The sequence below is a fragment of the Mytilus californianus genome, unplaced genomic scaffold, assembly GCF_021869535.1.
Source record: "Mytilus californianus isolate M0D057914Y unplaced genomic scaffold, xbMytCali1.0.p SCAF_69, whole genome shotgun sequence".
Lineage (NCBI taxonomy): Eukaryota > Metazoa > Mollusca > Bivalvia > Mytilida > Mytilidae > Mytilus > Mytilus californianus.
Genome location: NW_026262722.1, coordinates 640741 through 652241, shown reverse-complemented (window position 1 = coordinate 652241; position 11501 = coordinate 640741). Strand labels below are relative to the sequence as shown.

At 31.9% G+C, this 11501-nt stretch overlaps 1 pseudogene; it reads right to left on the bottom strand.

Annotated features, from left to right (window-relative positions):
- Window positions 1-4028: 4028 nt before the first annotated feature.
- On the bottom strand, window positions 4029-9554 carry LOC127707398 (uncharacterized; annotated as a pseudogene).
- Between the last annotated feature and the right edge of the window lie 1947 nt (window positions 9555-11501).

Genomic DNA, 11501 nt, shown 5'->3' with positions numbered 1-11501 from the left:
TATAAACAGTCATTAAAAATTACATCATCATTACTCTTTTTATTTAAACCAAATAACATTTATTTCTTGGTTCTCAGCCCCTTCCTAATGTTAACTTTATGTTCAAAATATTTCTTTTTAATTTGGCAAAGCTTTTTAAGAATGAAAAGAAAAATTATTTGATGTAAAATGGACCCTCAAATAACCTATATTCATTGCTATATACCATGTATATGTCTAGGAAGCAGACATATATACACAACACAATATTCCATAGCATAAATAATCATTCCCAAATATTAAAATCATTTGCATTCTCTGTCATAAAAGCCAGGAAAACATTATATTGAACTCCAGCAGTATAAACTTAACCAATATCATTACATACAAATGTATAAGGATAAATATAAATGATGCTTTTTGCAACGCAGGTAAAAAACTAACCAATACCAGGACATATGGACGGACAAGGGTAAATCTAAATGGCCCTTTCCCTTTTTGATATTGGAGCATAAAAAAATTCCTTCCCCCTGTATCATTTAGTGAACTTGAGAACAAGGTAATTTTCCATGACCTTATTATTGCATATTATTTCAATCTTCATGAAGAAAATCAAACAGTTTTTGAATAACTCTTGTACATTTAGTTACTCTCACACTTCCCTTGTTAGACCTTTCAGCAAGTAAAGCTTTAAGTCCATCTATACCATCTCGATGTACTGCTAACTTCAAATGAGACAATTTAAGGTTAGATTTTGATGCCTTCAGTACACAAGATTTTGAAATAGCTTTACAATTTATAGCATGAGAAAAAGTGTTCAAGTTTTCTTGGATAACATGTGAATCATAAGGATAACTAACAGGTACAGAAAATTCTACCACATTATCCTGAAAATTCCCTCTTTCAATTACAAGTTTGTATAAAACTTTGGTGTCATGTATAGCATTATGAGCATCATAAGTTTCACCTAAGAGCTCTCTTACAAGAGATGTTTGGCTGTATGAAGACATACCTGGAACAACACTTTTAAATAAATCTAAGGTGTCACAAAAAGCACAAACATGTAAGCAAAATTCATTCCACATGTTATGAATATGCAATTGGTTATATAACACATGAGTATCAAAGCGTTTGATGTTGTGACCTACAAGAATACATTTACTAGGAAAACTTGATAAAAATATAATAAAGTCCGTCAATGCTTCATGGGCCAACTTGTATTGAACTGCAGTGCTGTTGTGAAACATCTGATTACCATTCACAAAAATTTGTGTGACCTCTGATGCTTCTTTGGATATTGCCTGGGATGGAAAAATGTAAGTGCTAAAATTCAGAGTTTCTGAATAGGCTGCTAATTGGGTAATGTCAGATTTCCTACCTACAATAGAACAAGAAATAAAATGCATCTTTGATGACAAGGAGTATAAGTGAAATATCAAAACAACTTTTATCTGGCTTCATACATACACATTTACACACTTATAAAGCCACAAAATCTTGCATTCAATTATTATTGACACACGCATGTCAAGGTGAATATAAGATATAATGAATATATAATGGAAATCGGCTATGTATGAAAGAGACAGCAACTGAACAACAAAAAATGATAGATGTTTGACACTAAATCTGTTCTGGACAAACAAATTGACATCAGACAATAAACTTAAAAAGTTGCTATTTAAACGTGTGCAAATTTGTGATTCAAACATTGCTGTTGTATTAAAAATAAACAAGTCGCTATGAGCTGATTACAATTTTTAGCTCACCTGGCCCAAAGGGCCAAGTGAGCTTTTCTCATCACTTGGTGTCCGTCGTCGTTAACTTTTACAACAATCTTCTCCTCTAAACTACTGGGCCAAATTTTACCAAACTTAGCCATAATCATTATTGGGGTATCTAGTTTAAAAAATGTGTCCGGTGACCCGGCCAACCAACTAAGATGGCCGCCATAGTTAAAAATAGAACATAGGGGTAAAATGTAGATTTTGGCTTATATCTCTGAAACCAAAGCATTTAGAGCAAATCTTACTGGGTAAAGTTGTTTATCAGGTCAAGATCTATCTGCCCTGAAATTTTCAGATGAATCGGACAACCCGTTGTTGGGTTGCTGCCCCTGAATTGGTAATTTTAAGGAAATTTTGCTGTTTTTGGTTATTATCTTGAATATTATTATAGATAGAGATAAACTGTAAACAGCAATAATGTTCAGCAAAGTAAGATCTACAAATAAGTCAGCATGACCAAAATGGTCAGTTGACCCCTTAAGGAGTTATTGCCCTTTATAGTCAATTTTTAACCATTTTTCGTAAATTTTTGTAATCTTTTACAAAAATCTTCTCCTCTGAAACTACTAAGACAAATTTAACCAAACTTGTCCACAATCATCATTAGGGTATCTAGTTTAAAAAATGTGTCCGATGACCCCGCCAGCAAACCAAGATGGCTGACATTGCTAAAAAATAGTACATAGGGTAAAATGCAGTTTTTGGCTCATATCTCTGAAACCAAAACATTTAGAGCAAATCTGATGAGGATAAAATTGTTCATTAGGCCAAGATCTATCCGTCCTGAAATTTTCAGACCAATCAGGCAACACGTTGTTGGGTTGCTGCCCCTGAATTGGTAATTTTAAGAAAATTTTGCAGCTTTTGGTTATTATCTTGAATATTATTATAGATAGAGATAAACTGTAAACAGCAATAATGTACAGCAAAGTAAGATCTACAAATAAGTCAGCATGACCAAAATTGTCAATTGACCCCTTAAGGAGTTATTGCCCTTTATAGTCAATTTTTTACAATTTTCATAAATTTTGTAAATTTTTACAAAATATTTTCCACTGTAACTACCGGGCCAAGTTTATTATATATAGAGATAATAGTAAGGAGTAAGATCTACAAACACATCACCAAAACACAATTTTGTCATGAATCCATCTTTGTCCTTTGTTTAATATGCACATAGTCCAAGGTGAGAGACACAGGCTCTTTAGAGCCTCTAGTTTGTTGGTGTACTGTGAGCAAAACATTTTTTTTGAAACTTAATTTTTTAACTTGTGGACATTTTTTTACTTCTTCGTCTTACTTATTTTTATGATTATTTTTACCATGCAGACATTATTCATGTCAAAGTTCAATTTTCATTTTTCACAACAAAATTAAACTGAGATTAAAACATTAGACGTTAATTTTACACTTACTGAGGCCAGTTGTCTCTAAATCAAAAATTACTACTGGTGCTTTGATAACCTCTTGTTCATTCAAAGGGATCTTTGTGATGTCTTGTATTTCAGGAATCTCCTCGGACTCCTTGTCTGTAACTTCAGATTTGAATCCTATAATTTGATCATAAATTATTGAAGGATTAACATGTACATTGTGCACCTTGTATAATTCACATATCAGATTATACTATAATGTAAACCACAGATTTTTATCCCTGTATAGAATAAGTATCTAATGTGTAATCCTCTTTTATCATTGGCACCCATACCACGTCTCCTTATATCTAATTTAATCTTGAAACAACAATTTTGATTAACTTAATACGTTTAAATAACAAATTCTCACAAACTGTAGTAATCACAAAGAAGAACCAGAAGTGGGAGTGCCTCTGGAATATTTACATACATGCATAATTTTTTCCCCACACAAGACAACATTCTTTTAATATTTATTTATAACATAAAATAGTATAAAACATTTGTATTGGTTTCGCATAGTTGTGGTCATTTTTTTTCAGAAACTGAAGATCTCATCGTATCTAGGCATATATATTGAAATATGAAGATTGGTTATTTTAACATTATAAAATCTATAGATAAGGAAAGTCCCAATATAATTTTAAAGTTCATAATAACAGTATAACTAAATCTTACTAAATGAAATATTTTAGGTTCAGGGCAAAAGGGGGGACAGTATAAATAAATCTTACTAAATGAAATATTTTAGGTTCAGGGCAAAAGGAGGGGGGGGGGTGCAAACTAAATAAAAATTACAAGTAGAGGTGGGGGGGGGCACAGATTTATCAAGGTAAAATTATCGAAATTAAGCTTTTGACAACCCATGCCATTCTTTGCAAATTTTAGGGAGACACAAGCCCACCTCAGTCTTAGAGGTTCTTGTCTGCTTTAAGAAGAAACGTCTTCTCTTGGCTTCTTTGGTTTTTGCCTTTTCTTTGTTTTTTTTCCTTTTCATATTTATTTTGGAGCTTCTTTTTATTGTTTCCTCTCCAGGAGACAGTCCCATGGATGCATGAACCTTCAAAGATATATATATATATGAAATAAAGAATATGACAAAGTTTTGAAATGTGTATTTTCATACTGAATCAGATATGAATAGAGAAATAGCATATAAACTTAGATGTAGTTATAAATAAAGCGACAAGTTGTAGAAACTGATGTATATATAACATTCAATATCAAGTTGATTTATCTTGCATATATTTGTTGATTTATCTCCCTAAATTTTTTCCACCTAATATAAAAAAAATGTTCTTTCTCAGACCATACAAATAATTATCTCCATACTGAATGTTTGGAGTTTTTTCCAATGAATGAAAATTATAACAACAAGCTTCAAGAAGCTTAAATTAATTGGTCACCTGGAAATCCTGAGTCACTGCAATAAATCTCAGTTATTAATCTTGCATTATTGTTTATTTCTCAAAAATCACAATAAAAAATGCACCTAATAATTTCTAAATTACAGTAGTTTGAGATGAAAAGCCAAAAACTGCTAAAATAACTGTATTTTACATTGATCATCTATCTTTTAAATTTTTTAAAGAGCTAATGAAGGGTGCATATAGTTATACCTCACTAACATAGGCATATCCTTCATTCTTTTGCAAGATAGAAGAATCTACCCTGTAGCCCAAGCTTGCTGATGAGGAGTAGTGCTTTGCTTTTGGAGCTTTTGCAGCAAGCATGTTGTTAAAGTTTTCATTTGCTTGTGAGCTTGACAGGAATGCAAGTTTCCTTGGATTGACTGAGTCATTCCCCAAAAATATCTTCTCTAGGTCTGTCCGTAATGAATCAGATGTCAAGTCTTTTCCATGAGGTAAATTACTGTGCTTATATTTTTCTCCGTCTTTAAGAAATCCACACCATGATCTATTACAATGGGCGTGGTCCCCATACATGTGCTCTACTATAGCTTTTAGGCCATTTTCCATTCCTTCAACATCTCCTTTGTTTTGATCTATCATGAATGAAAAATTCTTCAATATAGAATTCATAACCATGTCAGAGAGCTGCTTATGTTGGCTTTTAATTGCATATAACTTTTTAATGACATTCTTTTTTACATGATTTCTGTCACTGGTTTTAATCATCTTTGATTCAGGATATATCTTTTTCAGCCTGTCGAATCCGGTCGTATCATCGTCACCTGCAATTTCATCTATGTTGATCCCTTTGTTCTTCACATCCATTACCATCTGAACTAGCATATCTGGCTCCATAGCCTTTACTGAGCCTGTCCAATTTTTCTTACATTTGTGCTCTTTGGGCTGAATCCCCTTTTTTGTTGCACTGTCACAGATTCTGCATTGCTGACATCTTATTGCATGATGGACAACTCCTCCTGTATTTTTACCAATCAATGTTGATACACCTGAAATTATTTATTTCAGTTTAAACTAGCTTAAATAAAATTTTGAGTTTAAAGGACATGAATGTCCCATATTGTAATATTGTTAGAGATAAGCAATATCTGCATTAGATCAAACTATAATTAGTTTGATCAAGCTCACAGAGGAATACACCCTCCTCCTGGTCTATTCTGTTTTTTATTGTGCAAGCTTTATATTTTTCTTCAGAATCAGTTAAAACCTTTAAGTTGAATTATCTCCCCTTTCAAAAATTTCATAACATTATCTTCCCTTGCAATAATCTGATTAAAAATGTTTTGTCTTTGTGCATATCTACATAATATCCTTTGCATGGAAACAAGTGTCATTATTATAAATTATAAGGATTTAAGAACCAAAATTTATCTTCAAACTCCTCTATCATATAAAGGTTTCATGAAAATTCAGTTTAACAAACATATTTGCAGAGAAATTATCAGATTTAAAAGAGACCTTTGTATGACAGTTAAGAATGGTAATGTTAAGGATGTATGTATGTGAAATTAAAAAATAAATAGGACCATGTGACCTAATATTTCTAGCTTAAGGAAGTTCAGGAGTATACCACCATCTTGAATTGTACAATCACAATAAATAATCGGTCTAGTTCTTTGCCCAAATCTGCAAATTTGGAGACAGATTTGCCATTTACTGACATTATCAAAAATGTTTTAACAAATACCAAATATATGTGCTGTGCTTATAGAACTAATTTTTCAAATAAGCCATTTAAGGGGAAATAACTCTTTTTGTACAAAATTTATACTGGACATATAGGGAAATTTTCATTTTTTACTTGTAGCAAAAAAACAAGTTCGGTGACACCATTTTTTCTTTTTATTTTCTTAAAATATATTATAAAACCTATCTTCTCATATTTTATTTCAAAATTCTGTCTCGTAGATTTCTTTGTATGCACAAAAATGTATTTTTTCATGAACAATCTAAGCAAATTTTGTCAATTTTGAACAACTAGTACCTTGAAAAATAGTGTGGTGACCCATACTTTTTATCAATTTTTTGTAAAAAGGATAGTAAAAGCTTCATTTTGGCCAAGTATAAGAAAATTCTGTCATTTTTATTCTATACCCCTGAACTACCTTAACGGAAAAGTAGTTTTTAAAATAAAATAAAATATCTAATTATTTGTTGAACTTTGTTCTTGTTGGATTAAACTCAGTTAAAGTCATGCCTGACAAACTGTTATATGCCCTTCCAGAACCCTTCTTTTGCTAGCAGGTGTCTGTTGATACTGTGATTCCTTTTCCTTCTTCATTTTCTATTGTATAAAAATAAAGCTTTCATCTATCATGTTTTTATATTCAAAATTGTTACCATGACAGTAAAGATTGCATCTGTGTAATTTGACTAATAACTGTATTTGAAAATTATCCTGTACATTTGTATCAATATGTTAATGCTTGAAATATATATTACTGGTAATGTTTCACAAATTTTTAATGAGGGTAGGTATACTGATCTCAAACTAATTCTTTGGTGTATTATTAAAACTGTGTTCTTGTGTGCAATCTGTACATTTGAACATATATCCAATTATGTCCCCTTTAACTTATCACGGTACTTAGAGTGAACAGAATTTCCTTATAAATTTTGATGTGGTTAATCATATGATAACCACTTATGTACATAACTGGAAAATAAACAAGTACTAAATTATGAAATTTTACAAGAGATCAATGGTACATGTATTATAGTGGTTTTGCAGGATTATTGCGGAATATTGTCCAAAGAAGAATCTCATTTTGCACAAAATTTTTCATCGCAAGCTTTATAAAATAAAAGTTATTTTTGTTTTGTTATTGATAATAGATGCAATTAATTTTTAAGCTATATTGCACTAGTGCAAAATGGGAATACTACATATGTGATATAGGTCAATATATAATAGGAATTTGTTCCATACATTTTTTTGTTGGTTTTGGTGCTAAACAGAAGAAATAGTTCCTTGCATGTTTGTTGTTACAAACCCAAACTCTGTCTGACCGACAAAATGTCAGACAGAAATATTTTGAGTTTTTATGTGAACATATAGTAGAAAATTTCAAATTTTTTTTTTGGTCAGACAAACAATTAAACAGACTGTAAGACCAATAAATGATTATTATGATTATACTAATTTGTTTTTTTTCAAACCTGTGTTAATATTTAAACACCCAATTGCTTCTTCTAGTAAGTATTTATGCTCAGATTCTTTTGCATGATTCTCCAATACTTGGCCAACTTCATGTTCTCTGGCTTTCAAAGATTTAGTGTCTATACAGTGTACATTCATTGTTGAAAGCAGATTGTTAAGCTGGGTTTCCCCAATACCAGCATGGAGCATTCCTATAAAATTAAAATGTAATCAACAGAATTCATAGATTTGTAAATGATTGCAACTACATGTATATACATAACATAATAAACCAATTTGTGACTCACTATTTTATTTAACAAAGATTAAACTCAAAATATACATGTGTATGTTTAGAAATCTAGAAATTTATTTGGTATCATAGGCAACATGCAAGACATGCATTTAAAAATTTTATTTACTACTTTAAGTGAATATTAATTTTCAATTATAATCTGACATGAATAAATATAAAACTAGTCAATACTTTATGTCATGACTTTATTCAAAGGATATTACTTATTTGTGAATTAAACTGGATGTGAGAGGGAAGGAAGGGAGGACTGAATTACAGAAAAATGCATTCACATTTCTAATAATAAAACATTGGTAGGATGTATATTAAGTTACAACAATGTATTTGAAAAAAGTTTGCTGATTGAGAAATATTTTTAAAGTCACTTCCTACCCTTAAACACCCATGAGCACATTTTTAAAATCAAAATTTCACTGTACATGTAGAATAACTGATTTACTATACATCTGTGTTGAAAAAATATTGGTAACATTTGTATGAGGCTTAGACACTTGGGAAATGCAAGGCTCTGCAAACATTTCAATCTGTTTTGCCCAAATACAAATAGTTTACCTATACTTTTCAACAATGTACATGTATTGCAGAGCTCTACATGTACATGTATTATATATATATTTTGAGACTGAAAAAAATTCTACAAAGGTTTTTATTCGTAAATACAACTACATAAAAAGTGCACCTGTTGCAGCTTTTGTATTAATGTCAAAAGTTCCACATCCTCTTTTACTATTTCCACTATGATGAGTTTTCCCCAACTTGATTTTTGTCACACCACCACATTCAGGACATTGGACATACATCAAGCCTGAAAATCCTAAAGGTTTAACTCCTAATGCATTGTAGAGATAAAGAGTTGACTGACAAGACTGACAGTGTTTTAACTGCTCGGCCATAAAACCCAAATCGACTATGAATCGGCAATGGCTTAATGGAACAAGATCTGATGGGATGTAATCAAATAGTAGTTCATTTTCAATGTTTTCTCCTTTACTGTCTTCAGTGCGGACTTCAATCTCAGAAGAAATTGCCAAAGGGCCATTGTCTAGTACCAGTGGTAAGGTATATGTGTGGTCAAGATTGACATGAACCTCTACATGTACAGAAGGCATCTCAGAATCTGCATCTTCATTATGATAAGAAGTAGGGGGGTCTGAAAGTGAGTCTTTGACGTCGGTGTTAATAAAATTATTTGCCCTAGAGAACGTGTTTGTTTTTTTGAATCTTCCTGATTGAGATCTTTCGGCCATCATTTGTAAGATTACTGCAGACGATACGATATAAATTGTACTTACGGCAAGCAGCAACACAAAAAAAAATAACTTGTTTACCTCCCATTTTTTCTGTCGTCTACTTTTTGTGCAGAATCTGTGTGGAATTGCTTCATAAGCTACCAGGACGAAGATCATATTGTTAATTTACAAATCTACATCACAGTATTTATAAAAAGCAGTCCACTTTATCACGATCACAGTTTCTTTTTCATTTTTTTTCCATTCTTCACCATGTTGTGCAGGTCGCCATGACGGAAGTCAACAATTTGCAGCAATCAAACTGAAATGAGATTATTTGTTTGATAATTGAGTTTATAAAATACGATTTTAAAAGCGTTTCTGATAATTTTTACAGATATAAAAAAAAACAGTTACAATATTACTTTGATAAAATTTTACGACAGTTTACAACACTATGCTCAACATGTTGCGCAGAAGGCGCGAAAATTTAAACACCCGATCTACCAAACTCCGAAACAGCGGTTACGTCCTCCTTACTTACGCTACGTTGACTTTAATGATAGTTTAGCGAAGCAACGTCACCACTGTTTCGGAGTTTGCCGATCTACCTTAAGAAAGATATAAGTTTTCCGTATTCTTTAGATATATTTTAATGTAAGTAAATAGTAAATTTTTGGTTAATCTAAAGTTTTGTTTGTACATAACAAATTCCTTTATGTTCAAATGATAACGGGGCAACAGTAATTTAATGTTTGAATAGTAAAAACAAGCAAAACGTTGGGGTACTCTCGTGAAATTTAAAAGGAGCGAGAACATCAAAGGTACGCAAGACGCACATTTCATCTAAAAAAATCTATCAGTGGCACTCGAATCAAAATATTTGGAAACAGAACAGAACCTAAGATGAAATTCGAGTGCATTGAAAAAACAATACACCTTATCGCTATTTATCCGCCATTACTGGACATCACACAAGTTCCCGTAAAATTTTGACGTCATAATAGAAAATATCTGACGCCACAATGGAAAAGTGATTGTTGTATGACGTCAAAAGTTCGAGCGGGACAGATTCTCGGGTCAAGCGGGAATAGCGATAAGGTGTATTGCGAAAAGTTGTGACAAAATGTCTATAGTCTGGCTCAAGCTTTGCTGTCCATCAGAAAATTGCGATTATTTTTTTATTTGTGCAAACATTTGTTTCAAACAGCGATTTTCTTAAAGAAAATAAAATTACAACACGTTTCACGTACCTCGTGTCATCCAGAAACTGTCTAAATGCATGTACGTAACATTTTAAATTTCTCTATGGGAAATTAACGTTTTCTGTGCCACGGGCCGATTTTAGGCCGATTTGTAAATACTACCAGTTGAAAAGCAAGTCCTTGGAAACGTCCGTTGTCGTCAAGTAGTGGTATTGACCATATGTGGATTCTTAAAAATTCTAAAGAACTTCTGGACAATTTTAAATCTCGGTCTATTTCTGAAATTAATTCTAACATAACTTTTGATTTTTTTACCCTGTATACCAACATTCCCCATGTGAAATTATAAAATTGTTTTGAATAAACATTGAATGACAAACTTTTTTCTTATGTGACGTTTACATTTTCTGACGTCAGACACGTAAAGCAATGAATGTGGTTTTTAATTTGATAGATGCTTTTGTGCTTTTTTGTAAATAATTGTTTGTTTTGATATTGTAACACAGTGATGACTGCTGTACCCATATTTTGACTATTTTATTTATAATGTCTGTTTTGTTCACGCATCGTTGTAAATATAACGGAATTTGATAAGACTGTCGTACAAGTGAGAGGTTTAGCGCTATAAAACCAGGTTCAATCCACCATTTTCTACATTTGAAAATGCCTGTACCAAGTCAGGAATATGACAGTTGTTGTCCATTCGTTTGATGTGTTTTGTCATTTGATTTTGCCATGTGATTAGGGACTTTCCGATTGAATTTTCCTCGGAGTTCAGTATTTTTGTGATTTTACTTTTTTCTATCAGCAACAATAGCAGGGGGAATTAATTAGGTGGCGCTACAGTCGTCCGTGACGTCAAAAAGTCCGCCAAATCAATCGGCTAAAAGATTGACGTTTAAAGTATTTATTTCAACTTGTCATGCTTTTATTATAATTGAATTTTAGAAATTTTAGGTTTTGCGACCAATATAGTTTCAATATGTCATACAAACAATTAT